Consider the following 24,519-nt stretch of genomic DNA (forward strand, 5'->3'; position numbering starts at 1 on the left):
TGTATATTTAGTGCTGTTTTTCACGAAAAAAATTCAGCATTTTTTTAAAAAAGCATTTTAAAACATTTCTGTTAAGACTTTCTTTAAAAGTGTCAGAAAGCCAACTCCAACTGGCTACAGCAATAACAGTGTGACAGTGTATCAGGAGTGGGGTTTTTAAGCTAAGAGTGTGTCACCAGGACTCAGCCCTTCTCTGTCCCTTGGTTTTTCTCTTCCTCTGTATTCATTTGATTCTTAAGGAATATATTTGCCTGGGTAAGCAAATAGACTCCATGAAGTCTGCTCTACATTTGTAGTGGAAATTAAACCTTTATTTCCTATCCTTCCAGCAAAGTCCCTGATTTAAATCTCATTGGCTGATTTGGGCCCAGTGAGTCCTTTCCTTCCAGCTGCTCCAATTGCTGTGGTAGGCAGAGCTGGATTGTGTGCAGCTCTTGTGCCAAGGAGTAGGGCCAACCTCATTGAAACAACATGTGCTGAGCCGGGGAAGGGGCACGGGATACAGATCCCCAGAAGAAAATAGAGGTGCTGCGGCCAGAAGTAGCAGAAATGTATGCCTGGTGGGTAAAAATGACAGGTATCCCATATACTTGCCTTTAGCTTGCTGGCTTGTGAAAAACCTTTTTTCCTGTGAATTGAATTAAAAAGATTTCGGTTAATTGACCTTCTAGTTAGTTAAGTTGCAGCTAATTAGGTTAGTTAGATGACTGGTTGCTGATGGGGTAAATAAATGGACACTTGGCACAAAAATAAAGTTAACAGGTCCTGACATTTCACTATGGGAAGCAGTTGAGAGGGAGGATTCCAAGATGACTTTGAATATTCCAGACGATGTAACTGTAACCAGACCAGGAGTTTTCCTTGTCTGTGGGCTTCTCCACTAGGGGGATGATGTGTCTTTTGCCTTGGTGTCACTGTGACCTGGCACATAGTTAATTCCGAAGGATATTTTATTATTGTAGAACTAGGAGATTAGAGTGGTTTTTTATTTTTATTTACTTTGGGTCATTAACTGAAATAGGGAGCAAAGGACAAAATGTAGGTTTAGGAAAGAAGATACTGAGTGCGAATTTGAAGGTGAAGTGTATTTGAGCTGCTGGTGGGACACTTTGGTAGAATTGAGCAGTTAGGAACATGGAACTCAGGTCTGTTTTATTGTATCCTGGGAAAATCCAATCTTGTCTTTATTTTGGTTCAAAACAGAACTTACTTTGATAAAAGCTAAGGTGTATTTCCTTGTGAGAGGCAGTAAGGTGGAATGCTTTATCAAGTAAAAAGATTGTTCAAGGGAAGTGCTCCTAGAGTGTTTGTTTTCCCTTGAAGAGACTGATACCTGGGTTTCAGAGGGACTATGTGTTTCCAGATGTTTCCATTTGTGAGTGTCAAGTTGCATTAGATGCCACATTTTAGTGATATAACATCACATTGCCTCAGTGAGGACAATTTGGGGCACAAAAATCATAGTCGAGGAAAATTTACATTTGCTTTTCTTGCAGTCTGTTTTTCCAGAGTAGGGATAGTGTAGAAAAATAAAGGTACAAACAGAGCTGCCAGCGTCGATAGTTTCTTACTCAGTAGTTCTCAAGTCAGTGCCTCTCTGATTTGGAATAAATATTTTTAATGTGTTCCCTTTATTATCCTAATATAAGATGAATAGATAATGCATCCTGTGAAGTATTAGTTAAGAGAGGGGTTTTCAGGAGGTGGGGATTCTAGAATATTAGGAAAATATGTTGGTATCCTCCTTCATTGTAGATGAATGGCATAGGTCATAATGCCATTCATCTATAATGAAGAAGGATACCAACATTTGATATTGGCTGCTAAGCCAATGTCAAAACCCAGTGGAATGACACTTCTATAGAGTTTATTTCCCTTCCTGCTATCTTCCCTACCCCATGGAAATGTCTGTCATCATATAAAGCACAGTAGCACCTACCTTAAGCCTCAGTCTTCCCCCTTGGGTAGGAAAGGGAGTGAAGGGAAGGTCACTCTTGAGTTTCTGTGCTTTCTTCTTCCTCTCCTTGAGGTGCTTCTTCTGTCTTCTCTTCTTCCTCCCTTTCCTTTTTCTCTAATGACTCCTGTAAGCCTTTTCTGAAGGTGTTACTATCACTCCATCCCAGGTAGATATTTCAGAAGCAAGATGGCTGGCATCACCCTCCTGGCCAAGGATCTTCCTAAAGTCACCATGTGACAGGATTCAGACCAGAGTCTGGGCTGTGTAGCAGACTATGTCCTGCTGTTCTAGGGCCATGACTGTGTGTACTCTGAAGTTGCCACTCTCACAGGGGTCAGTGATACCCATGGACCCTGGCAGGAAAAGTCCTGCACCTAGAATCTGCAAGCAACACCTGTGTGCAGTGTTCAGGGCTAAAGGCTGTCTGTTGGGGTTATCACAGCATAATGACTTAGTAGGCCTAGGATCCAGGGCGTGAGGGGCTCAAAGCCAGGAAAACGAAACCCTCAAGTCCTTCAGTAGTCTGATGATAACTTTAACTGTGAACTGAGAACCATTTTCCTTGAACCAGCGGGCATGCCGAATGGCTGCTAAGGTACCCTGCAGTACCTTGATATCCAAATGGAGTTCTGGGTCCAGTTTTGGAAGACTGGGTGGCGCTGTTGTAATGACAGTCTTCACTGTAGCATCAGAAGAACTGATTTCCAAGCCAGTTTCGTTGGCATGGTAGGCATGGTCAGAACTTCAGAAGGATCCTGTGCTCTCAGGCTTCCCCCGACTTTGTTTCCCAGGGCAGCAACAGCTTCCAGCCTTGGCAGAATCTTGTGTATTACCAGCGGGGCAGCTGCATCGTGGCCTGTAGTGACCGTTCTCTTTTTATAGGATCCCACCTATCCAACTTCTTCAATTTGCACTTCAGATGTCCCTGGAGCCACAGATTGTCAATCACATTGTTTATTTTTGTCACCAGGGAAAGGTAAGAGGCCTGCTCAGCAGAATCAGGAGCTGGGTCCTGATTGCTCTTCAGCAAGGCCTCACTGAAGGAAGTTGCATCAGGTGTTGGCTTGACCCAGGGGAAGGCCATTTCACACAAATAGAAATCAAAGGGGATATGTGGTACAAAGGGCCTGAACTCTCCTCCTGAGCCTCTTCTGGAGCCCAAGTGTCCACCACAACCATGACCTTTGTCACTCTTCATGGTGCCTTAAATTCCAAATGGAAGCCGCATCAATCACCCCTTCCTCCTCTGCCCCCCCTCTCTTTTAAAATCTTGAGACAGGATCTTGCTGTGTTATTCAGGCTGGTCTTAAACTCCTGGGCTCATGTGATCCTCCTGCCTCAGCCTCTCAAGATAGCTTGGATTTCAGGTGCATGCCACCATGCCTGGAGATTCTTCATTTCTAATTAACTCCCAAGTGATGTCAGTACTGCTGTTCCGCGACCACGTTTTGAATAGCAAGACTTTTTAGGACTTAATGAAGTAGTGAGATGCTTGCGCCAAACATAGAATCACTGTGAATGTTTCAGCTATAAAAGCAACTGCTACAGATTCATCGAATGGGCTACTGTAAACCAGAAACAACCTTGCTGTTGGAGATTCAATATTCCAAAATGATAACTCTAGTAAAGTTACAAAGAAAAAGTGGCAGTTTCCTCTAAATTTGCATGGTTTAGTGTGTATTAAATGTGTATTAAAACTATAAAAAACATACTGTGCATTTATTTTTATGTGAAATGAAGGAAGGTTCTTGGTTCAGATGCTTGGCATTTCATTTCCTGTCCACTGAGACAGTCCTAAGTCATGCATGCCATAGCACAATTCATTAAGAGATTCTGCCTGTTAAATCCCAGTTTTGGTGTCCAGTTGCTGCAACAATCCCCTTCCTGTCTGCATTTAGAAAACACCCCTAATGGGCCGGGCGCGGTGGCTCATGCCTGTAATCCCAGCACTTTGGGAGGTCAAGGCAGGAGTATCATGAGGTCAGGAGATTGAGACCATCCTGGCTAACATGGTGAAAACCTGTCTCTACTAAAAATAAAAAAAATTAGCCGGGCTTGGTGGTGTGCACCTGCAGTCCCAGCTACTCAGGAGGCTGAGGCAGGAGAATTGATTGAATCCAGGAGGCAAAAGTTGCAGTGAGCCGAGATCGTGCCACTGCACTCCAGCCTGGTGACACCGAGACTCTGCCAAAAAACAAAAAAACAAACAAACAAAAAACAAACACCCCTACAGATTTCCAAAATGCCCAGAGGAGAGATACTATCTATGGAGAACCCCCAAACCCAAAGGCCAATGAATGGGAACAGGCCATAAGATGACTCATAGGTGTGATATGACTGCTTCTAGTTTGTTGAAGCAAATTGTCCCCAGAGCCAGGGGCCAAAGAAAATCAAGTAGAGAGTCACAGTTATTGCACAGAACATGACAGCAGAGCCGTACAGTCTTGCCGGAGGTGTTTTCTCTGCTGTTCACTTTGTTTCCCTAGCAATTGGGGAAAAAGTTTCTATGGCCATACTTGCAGCTGACAGATTTGTTTTGCACCGTGCTGTGAGAGGGTGTTAAGTGGAGGCCTGTGAAGAATCTGAAGCAAATGGAGATAATTTTCGGGGGGAAAAAAACGTGTCTAACTTCCTAGTAACCACAGACTGAATTGTGTTTTTCCAGCTTAATTTCTGTCTCTCTCAGTAGCCCTTGAGTGTCAGAGACTACTGGCATTCTTCCAGGACTGGAAAGGCAAGAGAGCAGTTATTCAGAGCAACATACTCCTCTGAAGTTCATTTGGACTTTGTAGTTTTCCTGAAAGCCTTATTTTTACTAAAATAGAAACTGATGGAAATGATCGAATGAAAATAGCAATATGTAGGGTGAGTTTTATTGATTGAATCAAAAGGTGTATTTATTTGCTACTTCTAAATTAACATGACCACCTCAGATAGTTTCTTAACTGAAAATATTTCAGTCCCCAGACAAGCTACGTTCTTTGACATTGTGTGTAATACAAAATATATATGAGATGGATTTTTCTGCTTTTGATATCAAGCAGTTTTTATAACACTGGAATATGAAGGCGATATATTCATTAGAGACTGTTTGAAAACTAAGTTTAAAATTTGAGGAAAAAGTTAAAATGCAAATAAAGGTATGTGTAATTCTACCACCCAGAAATGACGAGTATTAACTGGAATTTTCTCCTAATCTTTTTTTTTTTTTTTAAATGAAGAAATATACAAGCATGTGCTCACATTTTAACAAAATTAGAATAGTTTCACTACTTTTGTATGCTGGTATTTTCACTTCTGTTATGCAGTATGCATCTTAATGATACTAATTTTCAGCACTTTTTTATTAATGGAAATTTTTTAGATAATTGTGGATTCATAGGCAGTTTTACAAAATAATACAGTGAGAGCCCTTCTACACTTAGTTTGGTTTCCTCCAGTGGTATAATTTTCCAAAACTGTAGTATAATATTGCAATCAGGATATTGACATTAATACAGTCTACCAGATCAAACATGATGGCTCATGCCTGTAATCCTAGCACTTTGGAAGGCTGAGGCTGGTGGATCACTTGAGCCCAGGAGTTCGAGACCAGCCTGAGCAACATAGCAAAATCTCATCTCTACCAAAAAAAAAAAAAAAAAAAAAAGCCAGGTGTGGTGGCGTGCCGCTGTGGTCCCAAATGCTTGAGAAGCTGAGGTTAGTGGATTGCTTGAGCCTGGGAGGTTGAGGCTACAGTCAGCTGAGATCGTGGCGCTGCACTCTTGCCTGGGTGACAGAGGAGGACTCTGTCTCAAAAAACAAAACCAAAAAAATCCTACCAAGTGTAGTCAGATTTCCCCAGTTTTACTTATACTTATTTGTGCGTATGTGTGTATTTAGATTTATACACAATTTTTTCACCCATGTAGGTTCATGTATCTACAACCACAGTCAAGATATTGAACAGTGCTAATACCACCAAAATCTCTTCTATAGTCACACCCATCTCTCCCCTGGCCCCCTTCAAACTCCTGACAACCACTAATCTGTCTTCAATTTCTGAAACTTGGTCATGTCAGAAATTTTATATTAATGGAATATGTAATTTTTATTGCCAAGTAGTATTTCATGATATGCGTATACCACAGTTTAACCACTTACCTGTTGAAGGACATCTTGGCATCTTGGCTGATTCTAGTTTTTAGCTATTACACATAAAGCTGTTATGAACGCTGGCATACAGGTGGTTGTTGTAGTTTTTTTTTTTTAATTTAAATTTTCCTTTTTCTGGGATAAATGTCCAAGAGTACAATTGTTGGTTGAATATTTAGTTTTTCTTTTCTTTTTTTTGAGACAGTCTCTGTTGCTCAGGCTGGAATCCAGTGGCATGATCATAGCTTACGGTAGCCTCAGATTTCTGGGCTCAAACAGTCCTCCTTCCCCAGCCTTCTGAGTAGCTGGGACTATAGGTGTACGCCATCCATCCTGGATAATTAAATTTTTTTTTTTTGTTTTTTGTAGAGATGGGCTCTCTCTAGGTTGCCCAGGCTGGTCTCAAACTCCTGGGCTCAAGTGATCCACCTTTCTTGGCCTCCCAAAGTGCTGCAGTTATGTGAGTGTGAGTTTTCTTAAAAAACTACTTGCCAGAGTGGCTATACTATTTTACATCTCACCAGCAGTATGAGTGTAATCCAGATTTTTCACATCCTTGCCAGCATTTGGTGGCGTCACTATTTTCATTTCATCCATTCTGATAGATGTGAAGTGCTCTCATTGTGGTTTAAATTTGCACTTTTCTAATGCCAAATGATGTTGAGCATCTTTTCATGTAATTGCCATATATATATATACATATATACATATATATATATACACATATATATATATCCTGTTCAGTCAGATGTCTTTTCAGGTCTTTTGCCTATTTTCTAATTGGATTATCTGTTTTTTCAATATTGACTTTGGAGAATTCTTCATATGTTCTAGATACTTGTTCTTTGTCACCTATGTGATTTGCATGTATTTTCTCTCAGCCTATAGCTTGTCTTTTTTTTTTTTTTAAATAAGGCTTTATTTTTTTTAGAGCAGTTTTAGGTTCACAGCAAAATTCAGAGACATGTCTGGAGGTATCCCATATACTCTCTACCCCCATACGTGCACAGCCTTCCGCATTATCAACATCCCCCATGAGAGTAATGCTTTCATTACAGTTGGAGAACCTACACTGACACATCATTATCACCCAAAATCCATTGGGTACATTAGGGTTACCTCTTGATGACATAAATGACATAGCTCTATGGGTTTAGATAAATTTATAATGACATGTATCCACCATTGTATACCAGGGGTCCCCATCCCCCAGGCCACACACTGGTACTGGTCTGTGGCCTGTTAGGAACTGGGCTGCACAGCTGGAGGTGAGCAGCAGCAAGCAAGCATTACTCCCTGAGCTCTGCCTTCTGTCAGATCAGCATTGCCATTAGATTCTCATAAAAGTGTGAACCTTATTGTGAACTGTGCATGTGGGAGATCTAGGATGTGCACTCTTTATGAGAATCTAATGCGTAATGATCTGAGGTGGAACAGTTTCATCCTGAAACCATCCCCTCCCCCGTCCCCATCCGTTGGAAAAATTATCTTCCACGAAACCGGTCCCTGGTGCCAAAAAGTTTGGGGACCGCTGTCATACACAGTATTTTCACTGCGCTGAAAATCCTCTGTGTTCTGCCTGTTACCGTTCTTTTTCATTCTCTTCACATGGGCTTTCACAGAGTGAAAGTTTTAAATTTTGATTAGATTCAATTTTCCTTGAGTGGATCATGCTTTTGGTGTCATGCCTAGTAACTTTTTCTCTGGCCCTATATCCTAAAGATTTTTTTCTTAAGTTTCTTCCTAAAAGTTGTATAGTTTTACATTTTACATTGAAGTGCATGAGCCATGCCAAGTAAATTTGCTGTGAGAGATAAAGGTCACAATTAGTGTAAAGTGTGAGAGGCAGGTCAGTGCTCCTTTCTTGGCCTGTGGATGGCCACTTGCTGTAGCTCCATTTGTTGAAAGACTATTTCCTTACTTCGCTGAATGCTTTTTGAACTTTTATCAAGAATCAGTTAGGCATATTTTAGGTCTACTTCTGGGTTCTACATTCTTCTTCCCTTGATTTAGGTCTCTTTCCCTTTGCCAGTACCACAGTCTTGATTACTATGGTTAAATGATGAAGCCTTAAAATTGGGCAGAGTGATTCCTCCCACTTCCTTCTTTGTAAGGAGTATTTTTGCTAGTCAAGGGCTGGGCTGCTTGTTGTCACTGGGTCTCCTTTTCTGGCTTTGCATGCCCACCCGTGATGCTACTTTTGAATCTTGGATTCATTTTCTAGGTTTCTCTCCAGAGGGGTTTTTGTTTTACTAAAGGAAATAAATTCCCCTTTTCCAGGGAATTTTTTCTTTTTTCTTCTGAGTACCCTAAAAGCTAACCCTAGAAGTTAAAATTGTGGATGTGAATGATGTTATTTTTGCCCCCTTAAACCTGCCAGACTCAGCTGGACAAAGTAGCATGTGTGTGTAATCCTAGGTATTCAGGAGGCTGAGGTGGGAGGATAGCTTGAAGTCACAAGTTCAAGACCAGCCTGGGCAACCTAGCGAGACCTCATCTTTTAATTAATAAAAAAACAACAAAAAACCAAAAAAAAGCCAAAACTCTTATTAAACATCTTGCTGTGAACTTGTTCTGCTTTTGTATCATCTACTCACTTGGGCATCTAATTCTTAAGTTCTTTTCATTTTGTTCAAATTTAGCTGTATGATTGAGAATGGGGATGAAGATATGGAAAGTACTTGTTATCTATGAGTGCTTTGTTCAAAAGCAAGATGGCTTTGCACTGAGTCTCAGTAAACTTGAACATAAAAAGAAGTGCAGAGGGTCTGCTAGTATTTATTTAAACAGAAAGTTTTCAGGGGTTATCTTCTATGGAAAATGTTTCTAAACAGTGTGACAGCAAAATGATAGTGTAAATTGTAATGTCTGTCCCAGTTGGATATATAAACATATGAAGTGCTTTTTTCTTAAAAATGTTTGGGTGGTTCATTTAGAGTAAAAAATGATATAACTCACATTCTAAAATAATGATAGGATAAAATAAGGATTTTATCTTTCACTGTCATTTAGGTGCTTTGTTACTTTCCAGGGGCTCTCGTGAGAAATGGAATTATGGGCGTAGCTTATTTGGGGCAGATGTTTCTAGATTGTGGTCTGTAAATGAGACCCAAGTCTTTGGAAGAGAGAGGGAATAAATTCAGGGAGAAAGGATTTAGAATTATTCTTGGTGTTACAAATAATGAAGTGGTTGCGCTTAAGTAACTCTAATGGCATTTTATCCAGTAGACAAAATAGTACCTAAGCCCTGTTTTCAAAGTCCCTGAGACACTAATGCACAGATGATAAAATACAAGAATGTAGGTGCTTTGTCCCTAAGCCCCACTACAGATATTGATTAAGTAGGTCTGGATCTGTGGACCTATGGAGAACTCCTTTGCCAGAATGGCTTAAAAACTAAAGTAGGCCAAAATCAATTCTTCATCTTCCCAGCTCCCAAACTAAAATACTGAATCTTTCCGTCCCTTACGAGAAAAACTCATACTATATTTATTTGACTTGCCTGGGAGGATAATTCTAGTATGTGTGCCTGGTTGTCCCATAATTGCTATCATTATTATGATTTTAATAATTATTAAAGTATCATATCATATCATTATTAGATTATTTGAAGTGCTGGCTGGGCATGGTGGCTCAGGCCAGGTGTTGAGGCTCACCCCTGCAATCCTAGCACTTTGGAAGGCTGAGGCCGGAGGATCACTTGAGTTAGGAGTTCAAGACCAGCCTGGACAACATAGCAAGACCTTGTCTCTACTAAAAATTAAAAAATAAAAATTAACCAGGTGTGGTGGTGTGTGCTTGTAGTCGCAGCTCCTCAGGAGACGGAGGCAGGAGGATCACTTGAGCCCAGGAGGTTGAGATTCTGTGAGCTACGATGCACCACTGCTCTCCAGCCTGGGCAACAGAGCAAGAGACTGTCTCTAAATTAATACATCAATCAATTGATCAATCAATAAGCTCTCCTTCACAAGAGCTCCCCTGTTTGAATGATAAATGGTATGGTCACCATAGTCTTATCATATTCAAATCAGAGACAGATCAAAAGGAAGAAATGAATGACCTGCAAGAGATGGTGCCGTATAGCTTGTCGAAGACCTGCTGAGGGCTGCTGTCCCTTGGTGGGTCTAGGCTGAGGTGAGGATGGGTAGGGCATTGGAATCCAAGGGAGATGCTAGACCCATACTACCTAATGTCATGGAAGAATAGAAAATGTACAAAGAAAAAAGTGAGAGCGGTAAGGCTTTTGTCTATAGGATGCTTTCTGAGCTTTCTTGTCCCCATACTTAGAAGGGAAAAAGCTTTGGGATCAAAGAGAGAGAGAACTAATCTTTCTACCCTCTAAGTAAGGACCCTGTATGCCTTCATCCCACTTAAGAAGTAAGCCTGAAATATGAGTTATTTGGCCATACCCTGGTCCTACAGTAGTCCTAGTCTTTGCTACCACCCAAGCCAGCCTCATGGAAACTAGGCCATATTGGCATGCAAGACCGAGAGTACTGTTTTAAATAAACATGCCCTAGATTTGTTCTAGTTTATAGGAAAAATAAAAATAATTTGCAAACTAGCAACAATTATTAAAACAATTTTTGGTGACATTTCCCCCCACCCCTGTTGGAAAACAGTGGGTTTGAAAACCGCCGACCAAGAGTCGTGGGCCTTGAGTCACAGGCAGCATGCAGAACCTCCTGAGGATGCTCCCTGTATCTGGTTCTGTGGTTCTGTGCCCTGGACTGCTGTTCTCCTTTCTTCTTGATAGCATTTCTTTCCATGGGCTTTTTTTTTTTTTTTTTTTTTTTTTTCGGAGACAGAGTCTTGCTCTGTCACCTAGGCTGGAGTGCAGTGGCATGATCTTGGCTCACTGCAACTTCTGCCTTCTGGGTTCAAGGAATATTTGTGCCTCAGCCTCCCAAAGTGCTGGAATTACAGATGTGAGCCACCGTGCCTGGCCCCAGGGGCATCTCGGTTAAGCAATAGGAATGCAGTTAAGGAAGTGATGAAATTTATCAAAGAATCCTTAGGAAATGTCAGCTGTAGCTCTTATCACCATGGCTGTCTGTAAAAGGGTGGTCCTGAGATGAGTAGTCACTGAGTGCTGGATTTTAAGACCCGTCTCACTGTATGGAATTCATATATCAAACACAATGAAAATGAAGCATATTTGTGACAGTTGAGTATGGGACTTTTATTTTATTTTGTTTTGTTTTGAGCTAAGGAAGTAGGCAGGTAAACAGAAAACCTTCACTGCAGAATTGACACACTGTAGAGGAAAATTGCTTTGTCTATCCAAAGATATGCTTAGCTGACGAGAAATTAAACAACATGATTGAGGAGGAAAACCTGAATAAGTGGAACACGGAAGTAAAAAAGGATTCTGTCACTATTTACGCCCATTATTCAAGTTGGAAGATGGGATGATTCTTAATTATTCATTTGGGTGTCAATGTGGATAGAAAATCACCATCATAGAAGGATACATTAAAATGAGTAAGAGATTTTCAAAATTCACAGAATAAGTATGTGTGGAATTTTGCAGGTTTTCAGGAGCCTGTTGAGTTCCAGGGTAGGAGAGAGATGTCACGCCAAATGACAGTTTTCTTGTTCAAGGAGCGTGAACACAACAGGCTGACAAAATTTGAAAAGAGCAGTGCTGATGAGCAAAAGGTAGAAGAAAGGATGGCTCTGGGCTTCCTGCTCTCAGTGAGGCAAGCTGTGGGTTAGTGTCAGTTAACCAGATATGAGTATGCATGCTTCCAGGAGTGTGGCGTGGACTTGAGGAAGTGCCAGTTACCTATTCCCTGACATGATCTGTTCCCTCCACTCAGGGCCGGTGGACATCTGTATGTATGTTTCCCTTAATCCCATTATGTTTTTACTTGATACCAAGTAGCTCTTTTGTTAGCAACAAAGCTTGATTTAATTTCTTGGTTTGCAGAGTAGATACTTAAAAAAAATGCAAAACTACTCCCACTTTGCTGTATAAGCAGCTAATTTTTTTTTTACCTTTTTATTTTTTAAAGGTTTTCTTTTTTTTTATCATTATACTTTAAGTTATGGGATCCATGTGCAGAACATACAGGTTTGTTACATAGGTATATATATGCCATGGTGGTTTGTTGTACCCATCAACCCGTCATCTACATTAGATATTTCTCCTAATGCTATCCCTCCCCTAGCTCCCCATCCTCTGACGGGCCCTGGTGTGTGATGTTCCCCACCTGTATCCATGTGTTATCATTGTTCAACTCCCACTTATGAGTGAGAACATGCAGTGTTTGGTTTTCTGTTCCTGTGTTAATTTGCTGAAAATGATGGTTTCCAGCTTCATCCATGTCCCTGCAAAGGACATGAACTCATCCTTTTGTATGGCTGCATAGTATTCCATGGTGTGTATGTGCCACATTGTCTTTATCCAGTCTATCACTGATGGGCATTTGGGTTGGTTCCAAGTCTTTGCTTTTGTGAACAGTGAAGCGGCTAACTTTTTAAGGGAAAGGAAATACAACCTGCCAATTATTAATATGGTGTTGGAGTTTTGTCTTCATGTGCAGCACATCCAGTGATTTAGTGCATTCCTTTGTGGATTGGGGTTCGGCCAAGGTGCCTCTTTTGGCATATGAAGAGTTTGACCTTTGACGTGGATACGAAAGAGTGAGAGAAAGTGCGGAAGTTGCCACCAAACTCCCATACTAACTGCAGAAAGCTGTGAGGTGTGGAGAGTGAAGGAACACGAAATGATGATTCTCTCTCTTAAATCATAAGTCTGGGTCCAGTGTCAACTTTTAACTACCTTCCTGTTTCCACATGCTGAGATTCTTCTCTGATACCTTAAGCACTCTGCTCAAATCCAATGTTTTTCTTCATTGCATCTGTCAGTTACATGAAAATCCCCTTTGGTCACTGAGACCCAAACCTTGCCGGTGTGTCATTGAGCCAGGTCAAGTTTTCGATATGACTGTGCTCCTACCCTCAACCCAGCCTTTGGCGTTGGTGCCTTAGTGACTGCAGAAGCCTCTTAGTCTTCCCATCTCCACCTTGCTCTATACCCCTGCCTTGACCCTTGCTAGCCAATAGTAAAAATCCCCTCCCAAAATATTTTTAAGTAAACAAACAAAAATACAAAATAATGTTTAAAAATAGAAAATGAAAAGTTAAAAAAAATCCTAAATGTTTATCTCCTCACCTTATTTAGCCTAGTCTGAACTCTAAAGATTTTCCTAGTGCTTCAAACACTATAATGTCTGTACATTCTCCTAATCTTAAACTACCCTGAATTGTTTATCTCTTTCTCATCGTGTATCTCCCTCTCCACCATAAAATTTTAAATTTCCGAAGGGTCCTGCACAGCTCATAATAAAATACCAAGAGCACGGGAGTCATTGAATTAATAATTGTTGAATTAAATTAAGTACATCTGGTAAAATCCCTTTGAATAGCTCGTTAGTAATGGAGTCTGGTATGTTTTTATGTGGGGAGCAAACTGGGATATGTCATTCTGTATTGTTGAACACAATAGTGTCCCTCCAGAAAAACACTGTTGATTTTGTGTGATTCATTGACAGATTCAAAGGATGGTGTAACCATCTGTTTTCTAAAGCTCCCGAGAAAAGAACAAAAGGATTGGGCTTGGAGTTGAGAATGAGAAGAAGGGGTTAGATAAAAGGTAGAATTTTTTGCACTGCGTAGCTTGTATAACAATCGACCACATTAGCCGGGAACTCTGCCACCTCCTTCCTGAGTATGAATAAAAGGGAGTATCTTCTCCTTTGATGGAGATGGTGGACACAGCTTTTCCTAGATGACCTTTCTGGCCTGCTCCAATTCTGCATTTTTAATTGGAGTGTTTTTCTTCCTTATTCTCCAGATTTATTTTTCAAATTACAAAAGAAGTACATTTGTTTAAAAAAATCTGAGAATTCAGAAATCTATAAACCAAAAGCCCCTGCTCCAATTACTTTTCTTGGAGCTAACCGTGATTATTGCAGTCATGATTATTTGCTCTATGTATTTTCATGCTGTTTAAATAGAGACACGTGTGTGTACATGTCATGGCTTTTATGAAAATGTAATTAAGGTTTTCATCCTGTCCTTCAGTTTGCATCTATCCTCATCATTATCATGTGAGAGTGCATAAGTCTCATTTCTTTTTAATGGTTATGGAGAGTTTCTCTGTATAGTTACACCATAATTTTGTAATTGTTCCCATATAGATGTATATTTGGGTTTTTCCAAAATTTACTGTTAAACATAATGCTACAAATAGCCTTTGTGCTTTCACTACAAGCTTGTCAAAAATATGCACTCCATTTATCACATGCTTTCTTTACATTCTTTGCTGAGATAACCATGTGGTTTTTCTCCTCCAAACTATTGACATATATAGGGTAGCTTAAAGTCATCAAACAAGGTGAAAATTGAGTCCTGCCATAATTATCTTTGAAAATCCATTAAATCATCCCTGTTTGTGCTCTAGCATTTCTCAGTAAGAGCAGCTCAGCCCAATTTTTTTTTTCCAGTATTGGAACAGAATGTTGTTTCTTTGGTTGAACCCATATGAAGTGGTTGGCTTGTGTTCTAGAGCCATCTTTTATCAAAGACAATTGTTATCAGTTTTGTTATTGTTGTTGTTTGATTTTTGTCTTGTTTTTAGCTTACATCATTGAAATTAATAAACTAGAGGTACATGTGCCGCTGTGACGCTGTAATGAGCCACCTCATTAGATGGCTCCTTGAATTTTTGAATTAAGCCCTACTTGGTCTGTGATGGGTTTATTTTTTGGTTCTGCTTTTAATACACTGGTGAATTCATTGTGTTGCCCCGTTTTGTGAATTCATCTGAGTTTTTCTCTGTGTATTCTTCACAAGTTCTCTAATAAATAATTTTTTCTGTGTTCTATAATGTACTATTAATAAAACTTTCAAGTGGTATTTTTCTGGCATTTCCCCCGTTTTTAAATTGCCATTTATACTTTGGCAGAAATTACTTTGGGATTGATGACTGCAGCTTTCCAAATTGATTTATTCTAGGCAAGCATCTTCTACTATTCTTGAAATTTGGAGGCCATGGAGGTTCTGTTTTTAAGGCTGATATGTTGCTGTTTCAAATTATACTTGAAACTCCGAACATATGGAGCTTTTCATCCACCCTTCCATCACCCACGTAAATGAATATCATAATTTTATTTTCATTTGGCCTCGTGAATCTCAGTGCCCACACATTGTGATTGAGACTGACAGTGTGGTTGAAGTTTTGTTGGGGAGATCAGAGAGCGTCTGGTCAGAATGTTTCTCTTCCTCTGATTTCTGATTCTTTTATCTTACGAGATACAGCAAAGCCAGCCACATGAATACTTGGAAAGTGCAGCTCTGGAATATCAATGGAGCCCTGTCTTCTGTCTGTTGGGAACCAGGAGCAAAGGCAAATTGGGAATGCATTTTTCAGTGTCTGCAGGAAGTTTGAAGTTTATTTATTAACACTAAATGCATCTGTTGGGCTGCAGTGATGAGATTAATCCTCATTTTTAAATATTTGATCTGTAATTCATTAAGCCCTTGAAGCTTTTGCTGTAGTACAAATTTAGACTACTGATGTGCCTGGGAAGTGCACCAGGTTCTGAATTATACAGCGGGTTGCATAGTGGGCAACCTTCAATCCAGAGAACACCTGGGGCCAGCAGGAGTGGGAATACTGAAAAAGTGAAGGGTGCACTGGAATTTATTTTGGTGATGACTCTGAGGGGAAAGGCAGTGTTGAAACTGTCTGAGAACATAAAGCCTTGGAATTAACTGCTGCTAGAAACTAGGGAAAGCCAAACTGTGTTAGTAAAAGAGAAAGAAGGGGTTGTTCTTGTGATGCATAGCCTCTGACACCTTGGCCCCTTTCCTAAAAATATAGTTCCCATATGTGGAGTTTCACAGGCACCTCGTGGGCTTGGGAAGATCTGTGATCCTAGGGGAGAAATAAAATGACTGGTTCTTGAAAATACCTTTGAGGGCTTGAATTCTTCAGCTTTGGCAAGAATCTTAACCAAAGGTCTCATGCTGATAGGGCTGAGATCGGCTTCTCTGTGCTTGTGTATTGTCTTGTTGGGCTCGTCTAACATCCGAAATCCACAGGCCATAACATGCAGAAATCTTAGCTACTTAACATCATTTTTAAGAGCTCTTTTGTTATGGTCATTGCTTATATCTTTAATGTCATCTCCTGTTGCATTCTTGAACACTAGACCTAACCTTATTGAGCTATCGTATAAGCTTAAATTATTAGTATTTTTTGAGATGGGGTCTCGCTATGTTCCCCAGGCTGGTCCTGAACCCCTGGGCCCAAGAGAGCCTCCAACCTCAGCCTCCGGAGTAGCTGGGGCTACAGGCACATGCCATGCGCCCAGCTGTGTATGCTTAAATACGAAGTGACTCTAATAGAAGGCATTCCTTCATTTAGCTAATGAGAAGAATGAGGGAGAAAATGCTTTTGTTTTGCCAACTTGAATAGATAAGCTTTTAGGACTATAGGTGAAATAGGAAACACCTATTTATAATATCTATTGAACTAGACATACAATAATATAATTTACAAATTTATGTGCCCACATGTTATAGGAATGTGCACGCAGGGCTCACCAGTAGTGAGATGAGTGAGGTGTTTGTGTCTGAAGATCCAAATGACTGTTGTTTCAGAGAATGTCAGAGCTGGAAGCACCCGTAGAGATCCTGTCCATGGTCCTTATCTCACAGATAAGGAAACTGAGGCTCAGTGTGGGCACACAGCAGGCTGTGGCAGAGCTGAGTTCCTACTTGTTCTCATATTGGAGTAGGAGTATCTTTGGAGGATGTAGGTATCCAAGGTAGTATACCCCAGGGGCTAAATATGGTACGCCTCAACAAATTATCTATTTAACCTGAATATTTGGTCATAAAAGTTGAGTAGTTGAACTATAAATATTTTATACATGTTTTTACATGAAAAAACAGACACAGGTTACTCTGGTATACAGCGCAAGATTCATATAAAAGTTTAAGATAAACTAAGACATCAGGAAATTTGAGGCAGTTATTTTAGGTTTCACCTCCAGATCATTAGAAGAAATTCATTCAGTGTTTGGCCATGTAAAAGGGTATAAACATTAGGAGAAATGTTTAAGAGCTTCTGCACTACACCACTTAGAGTAGTATACGGATGTTGTCCCACATGTAAAACTTCAGTCATCGAATCTTAGTTTAGGTGAACAAAAACTCACAAGCCCGGGCACAAGTGCAATAGCTCTGTGTACCACCAACAGATGGCGCTGGCGGTCATTTATGATGTCCTTTTGAGTTGGGAACAAATATTTTTTAACACTCACCTTCACAGAACCTGTCATAACACATACATTGAGAAACTAGGATAGAAGAAAGCAATTTATCATACTTGATTATGGCCTGGTGGCATATCACTTAAGATTAATTGATTCCCTTCTACTATAATTTTATACTCATAAATAATTGAAATAATTTCTTTTAACACTTTGATAGTGGCTAGGGCCCACCCTTGATAGAGTGCACTGGTAGTACATGCTTTAAAGGAATGAATTTGAATTATAGTTACAAGTCTGTTTCCTCCTAAATCAGTTTCTAGTAAATGGATTTATTGGTATCTGATCAACTGAATTGATAACATGCAATTTCTGAGCAGAATTCTATTGTGGTCTCATAATCCAGGACATTTTCTCCTTCTTCCCCATGCCTTACAGACACCCTTCTACTCAATATCCTTTTAAGGATGTTTTTCCCCCTCCTCAATGAAGATTGTTCCTATTTTTACTTTAACAACCCCAGGCACTTTCAAATGTAATCATTTTCATCCTGTTTTTACACATGGGTATACAAATTAAGTGTGACCTAAACCGACATAATCTGATATAGCTATAAATTGGTAAAAATTTTTTTAAAATGGCTTCTTTGTAAGCAATTTATCATCAGCAATTTCTCATTTGGAGCTTAATTAGCATATACAAATACAGCAAAGACTAATTCTCTAAAATACTTTCTTGCCATGGAACAGATTTGTTTTGGGTTGGAGATAGGATCTGGGATTGTCAGACTAAAGCCTCCATGTCTAAAGTGTAAACAATCCCCACTTTTTTCTTTTGCATTTTGCTTCTTAAATGACATGAAAGCATTTCATGAATCTGAAAAGAGGAGCGCATTCCCCAGTGTCATTTGGAGTCAAGGTTTCTAGTAAATTCAGTTTATGGCAATACTGGTTTGGGGATTTTTTTTTCCACCCAGGGATGCAGCAACCACTTTGCATAATGGGAAAACTGCATCTCCAATTTGGGATTCAATTTTTACCTACCTCAGATGTGAAGTGGAAACTAACCTTTTTTAGTGATAATTGTGCCCAATTTTGTATCTATGGTGAACTGATTGTAAGTCTGTCAAGGAGTCAGCTTTTGGCCAGATTTCATTATAGTTATATGAGGATTGGAGTTGTAGAAACTTTTTTGGTCATTACACCGTCTCTGTGCAGTGTGAATGGAAGCTTGTCAAGGAAGGAAGTGATGGGTATCTGAGTGATTTCACAGACTGGATTGTTAGCCATGGAAAGGTTTGACACACAGTCTGGCTTTGCCCACTCAGTAGCTAGATAAAGAAATTGAGGCACAGAGAGGGCAAGTAACTTTCTCAAGATGACATAATTAATTGGTGACAAATGATGGACTATTCTACTGGACCCCTTAACACTCTGATTCTCTGTATCAGTGATAGGACTTGCTATCTGCATTTTTAACCCATTAAAAATATACCCTAGGCATTTCTAATATGTAGCCAGGTTTAGGAATTCCTCTACTGTATTTCTTTTAATTTATAGCAGTGGTTTTCAACCGGTGGCAATTTTGAATTGCAGGGGATATTTGGCCAGCTCATTTGGGTGAGTTGGTTCTTATGGGAGACATTTTTAATTGTCACAAATGTGGATTGCTCCTGGTATCTAGTCAGTAAAAGCCAAGGATACTGCTGCACATCCTACAATGCATAGCAATGCAGAACAAAGAATTATCCAGCCCTAAATGCCAGTAGTGCCAAGATTGAGAAACACCTGCTTTACAGTGAATAATAGCATTGGCTCTAGAGTGCCAAATCCCGGTTCAAATTTTAGCTCTTACCAGCTTTGTAGTACTAGGCAACATAATCAGTCTCTTGAGGCTCAGTTATCTCATCTGTAAAATGGGGATATTAACAGTTACTTCACAGGGTTGTGGTGAAGAGTAATGTAAAGTGCTTAGAAGAATTGCATGGCTGATTCTACATTCTCAATCAGCATTAGGTATTATGATAAATATTAACATCATTACAATGCATAAGTTTCAGTTATTTTACATCATAAAACAGCTAAAAACAGTGAATGAACAGCTCCCAACAGGAGAAAGTTACATAAAGCACTTTGGTACATTCTAGAGGCTTAATACATGCTTGTTGGTTTTTACTTAATTGAATAACATGAATGTGGTTGTATATGTGCCTGTTTACCTTGGCTATTTTTCTGTATATATCTAGTAAGAGTGATAAGTAGCAAATTTCCACAGTTTCAGGGCAAGGGCTATATTTATCTACATTAACTATGGGGACCACTGAGGTTCCCAGGGAAGAGATTAACAGTGGATAACCTCCATGAGTACCAAACATGATCCCAGAAAAAGAAACATGTACCAGCTATGTGGTTCATTAGCTTTGCAAAAAATCTTAGCAAGTTTGTAAACTCATTACAGGTAAAGACCTTTGTTATAATTCTTCTGTAGTCCATAATGTCTATGGCTATGTCAGACATATTGATGGTACTCTATAAATAATTATTTTGGGGTTGAGGATTTGAGAGCGACCCCTAAATTTTCATGAAACCTACATAAAAGCCAGGAATTCAAATAACTCAGATTCTGCTTGAGTCATATTAAAAAAAAACTTTAATGTTGGCAATAATGAAGCCAAGCACTTATGTATATATGTATATACACATGGCATATGTCTTATATATGTGTGTGTATATATATATACACACATACATACATATGTATGTGTATGCATATATATGAGGAGTCTTCAAAAACTTCCTGGAAGATACACGATAGGATACAACTATACATGGATTTCAATTTTTTTTCCCCACAAGAAACTCGTACTAACTTGTTATAAAGTAGCTGAACAGGATCTAGTTTCAGGTACTAAAAATGATGAGACATCAGTTTGAAAAGAACTTCTAATCGAGCAACGTGAATTCTGCTAAAATCGAAGCAAGAACAAATATCAAATTTGTGGTGAAATCACTGATGCTTTACCAAAAGTTTATGGGGGCAATGGCTCAGAGAAATTCACAGTTTACAAATGGATAATTCATTTTAAGAAAAGATGAGATGATGTTGAAGATGAAGCCCACAATGGCAGACCATTCACATCAATTTGCAAGGAAAAAAATTGATATTGTTTGTGCCCTAATTGAAAGGGACCGACAATTAACAGCACAAATAATAACCAATACCATAGGCATCTCAATTGGTTCAGCTTACACAATTCTGGCTGAAAAACTAAAGTTAAGCAAACTTTCCACTGGATAGATGCCAAAACCGTTGCACCTAGATCAGCTGCAGACAAGAGCAGAGCTTTCAACTGCAATTTTAAACAAGTGGGATCAAGATCCTGGAGCATTTCTTTGAAGAATTGTAACAGGAAATGAAACATGGCTTTATCAGTAGAATCCCGAAGACAAAACACAATCAAAGCAATGGCTACCAAGCGGTGGAAGTGGTTTAGTCAAAGCAAAAGCAGACTGGTCGAGAGCAAAGGTCTTGACAACAGTTATTTGGGCTCTTCAAGACATTCTGCTTGTTGACTTTCTGGAGGACCAAAGGATGATAACATCTGCTTGTTATGAGAGTGCTTTGAGAAAGTTAATCAAAGCTTTAACAGAAAAATGCCAGGGAAAACTTGACCAAAGAGTCCTTCTCCACCATGACAATGTTTCTTCCTGCTCATTCCTCTCATCAAACAAGAGCAATTTTGCAAGAGTTTCAGTGGGAAATCATGAGTCAACTTTACGGTCCTGATTTGGCTCCTTGTGACTTCTTTTTGTTTTCTAATCTTAAAAAGTCTGTAAGGGACACCCATTTTTTTCTTCAGTTAAAAATGTAAAAAAGGCTGGGTGCAATGGCTCATGAGGTCAGGATTTCAAGTCCAGCCTGGCCAAGATGGTGAAACCCTGTCTCTACTAAAAATACAAAAATTAGCCAGGCTTGGTGGCGGGCACCTGTAATCCCAGCTACTCAGGAGGCTGAGGTAGAGGATTTCTTGAAACTGGGAGGTAGAGGTTGCAGTGAGCCGAGATTGTGCCACTGCACTGCACTCCAGCCTGGGCAACAGAGCGAGACTCCATCTCAAGAAAATAAGCAAATAAATAAAGATAATGTAAAAAAGACAACATTGACATGGTTAAATTCCCAGGACCTTCAGTTCTTTAAGAATGGACTAAGTGGCGGCCAGGCGCAGTGGCTCACGCCTGTAATCCCAGCACTTTAGGAGGCCGAGGCAGGTGGATCACAAGGTCAGGAGTTCAAGACCAACCTGGCCAAGATGGTGAAACCCCGTCTCTACTAAAAGTACAAAAATTACAGCACGCCTGTAATCCCAGCTACTTAGCAGGCTGAGGCAGGAGAATCAATTGAACCTAGGGGGCAGAGGTTGCAGTGAGCTGAGATTGCACCACTGCACTCCAGCCTGGGCGACAGAGTGAGACTCCGTGTCAAAAAAAAAAAAAAAAAAAGAAAAAGGACTAAATGGCTGGTTCATCACTCACAAGAGAGTTTTGAACTGGATGGAGCTTGTGTTGAGAAATAAAAGTTTATATTTTTAATTTTTATCTTTTAATTCCATTTTTACACAAGCTTTTTGAAAATATGATGTTTGTGTGGTATGCTGATAAATGTTTAACACCTGGCTGTGGCAGGGGATGACTGATGTCTCTGAGTACAAAGGTAGGAAGAGGTGCTAACACTTGACTCTCATGAGCCAGTACAAGCTTACTCCAGTGCACAACTATTTAATAGCACTTGTGTGCCAGGTACTATGCTAAGTGCCTTATTAAGTGTATTCGTTCATTTAAACCTCACGTCAACCCTTCTGGTGTAGTTGTATTATTGTCATCCCCATCTTGCAGATGCCAAAACTGAGGCACAAAGAGTTTAAATGCCTAGCCCAAGGTCACATGGCTTGTTAGTGACAGAGTTAGGATGAGAACCCAAGCAGCCTGGGTTTGGAGTTCATGGTCTGAACCTCAACATTATACTATTATCTCTCAGAAAAACCTGATGTTACTAATGTACATTTTCATTAAATTAACGAAAACATTACACAGGGAGCAAACTCTTAGTACATAGCTAAACTTGATGAAAATCCCTTGCACTGTGCCATACACATGTCCAGCTGCAGGTGGGAGTGTTAAAAAAAATTGATTTCTTCTTGGCTGGGTGCGGTGGGTCATGCCTGTAATCCCAGCACTTTGGGAGGCCAAAAGTGGGTGGATTACTTGTGCCCAAGAGTTCGAGACAAAAAATGCAAATATTAGCTGAGTGTGTTGGTGTAGTCCTAGCTACTCAGGAGGCTGAGGAGGGAGGATCACTTGAGCCCAGGAGGTTGAGGCTGCAGTGAGCCATGATTGCACTGCTGCGCACCAGCCCGGGTGAAAAAATGAGATCCTGTCTCATAAAATAATAAAATAAAATTCAATTGGTTTCTTCTTTAAGAGTACAGAATTCATCCTGAGAACACAGTCATTCCTCCTGGTGCTCTCACTTGTCCCACACACGCAGCCCTTTGTTCCCCAGTCTGTGCGAAGCACACATCACACTTCTCATGTGGTAGCATCTCTGATGGCCTCGGAAAGTATAATTAAGTTTTACCTTCTGGCTGTTTTCTCCCAGGAATCGGCCACCGTGGAATTCTGATGAACCAAACTCTGTTCTGTATTATATTCGTTCATTCTATTTAAATCATTCTGAAACCTCCCCTCCCATGCTGGTCTACCCACCTCTGACACCCACATACTCTAGTCCCACTTTCCCAATTTTGAATTGTCCCTCAAGGCCTAGCCCATTGCCCCTTCTTCATGGGAGCCTTCCTAATGGCATCAAATAATTTAGATAAATGATTTTTGAAACAGAAAATGTCTTTAATTTGAACAGCTTTTTTCCTCTGTTCTCATTCTGGGCAGAAGGAATGCCATTTTCACTCACTGCGAACAAATAGGACACTGCTGTTTATCTTGCAGGAGACCATTGTTTTTCTCATGCTCATCTCTCCCAGTAGGATAATTGTAGGTATGTCTGAAGGCTTCATCTAGTTTGGGATGGATGTTTTCATGGAGGAAAGGGTAGTGAAGTGCAGCGCTCATCTCCCCCTAATGGTGGACCTTGCCTGTGGTCATGAGCAAAGGGTGCAACTGTTGAATTTCTGGAAGAGTCCAAAGCTGTCTCCGTGATTGATCTGTGATGAATCCTTGCACTGGAGAAATGAGGGTAAGGAATTTTCATCAGAATGTGGAAATGGCCATGAGGGGGAGGTTGTTTCATCTTTTTCTATGGCCTCCACCACCAAGATAATAAAATAACACTTCTCAGTATTGTTTCCTGGAACTTACAGGTGTGTAAAGGAAACCCATGGTCAAATCAGTCTGGGAATTGCTCACTGAAACATAGTTTAGACATGTGTCATTCCTATCTTCCCTTCAGGGCTTCTCAGAGCTTTTACTATGCTAATGTGTGATTGAATGTCTATAAGGTTTTATAATAAGCAGCATTTTCCAAACTCACCTGCCTTGGAATTTTTTCGTCTCAAAGCATTCTCTCTGACTTGTGTTCAGTGGAATAGCGTTTGGAGAATTCTATACTGGAGAGAAAGATTGTTGGGCATCTGGGGATGGCCATAAAAATCTGTCCTGAGCATGAGTCTTGTCATCATTCTCTTAAGGAAGTATATTTCCAAATCATTATTTATAGTATCTCTGATTATCTTTTAATGCTCTTTGTACAGTGCCCTGGTTACTAAGATAATAGTATATTGTGAATGCACACACACACGGAAAGTTTTAAAGAGGTGGGAAATTTGCTGAGAGTAACAGGGAGTTGATGGTGAACCCCTGCTCTGGACTGATCAACATGAGTCAGTGTATCTGTGATTAGTACTGAAGGGCTCCTAACTCAGCAGGTAGACTTCTGGCTAGAGTTCTGGGTGGAGTTACTTTTTCAGTGACCATATGGAAAGTGTTTGAATTTTTGTTTCCTTAATGGTTTAAAAAAGTTGTGGCCTGGAAGCAAGGATATAAGTCAAACAGTTTCACAGCATGAGCCCTGTGTAACTGTAAGGTGCTCTATGGTATACAAATCAAATTTATCAAAAGTAGGAAGAAT

At 40.0% G+C, this 24,519-nt stretch overlaps 1 protein-coding gene and 1 pseudogene across 32 annotated transcripts in view; one reads left to right on the forward strand and one right to left on the reverse strand.

The window, feature by feature from the left end:
- MAGI1 (membrane associated guanylate kinase, WW and PDZ domain containing 1) overlaps positions 1 to 24,519 on the forward strand; it is a 678,789-nt gene that overhangs the window by 346,304 nt on the left and 307,966 nt on the right.
- On the reverse strand, positions 1,989 to 3,155 carry LOC100450065 (interleukin enhancer-binding factor 2-like; annotated as a pseudogene).

This window comes from Pongo abelii, chromosome 2 (assembly GCF_028885655.2).
Source record: "Pongo abelii isolate AG06213 chromosome 2, NHGRI_mPonAbe1-v2.0_pri, whole genome shotgun sequence".
Classification (NCBI taxonomy): Eukaryota; Metazoa; Chordata; class Mammalia; order Primates; family Hominidae; genus Pongo; species Pongo abelii.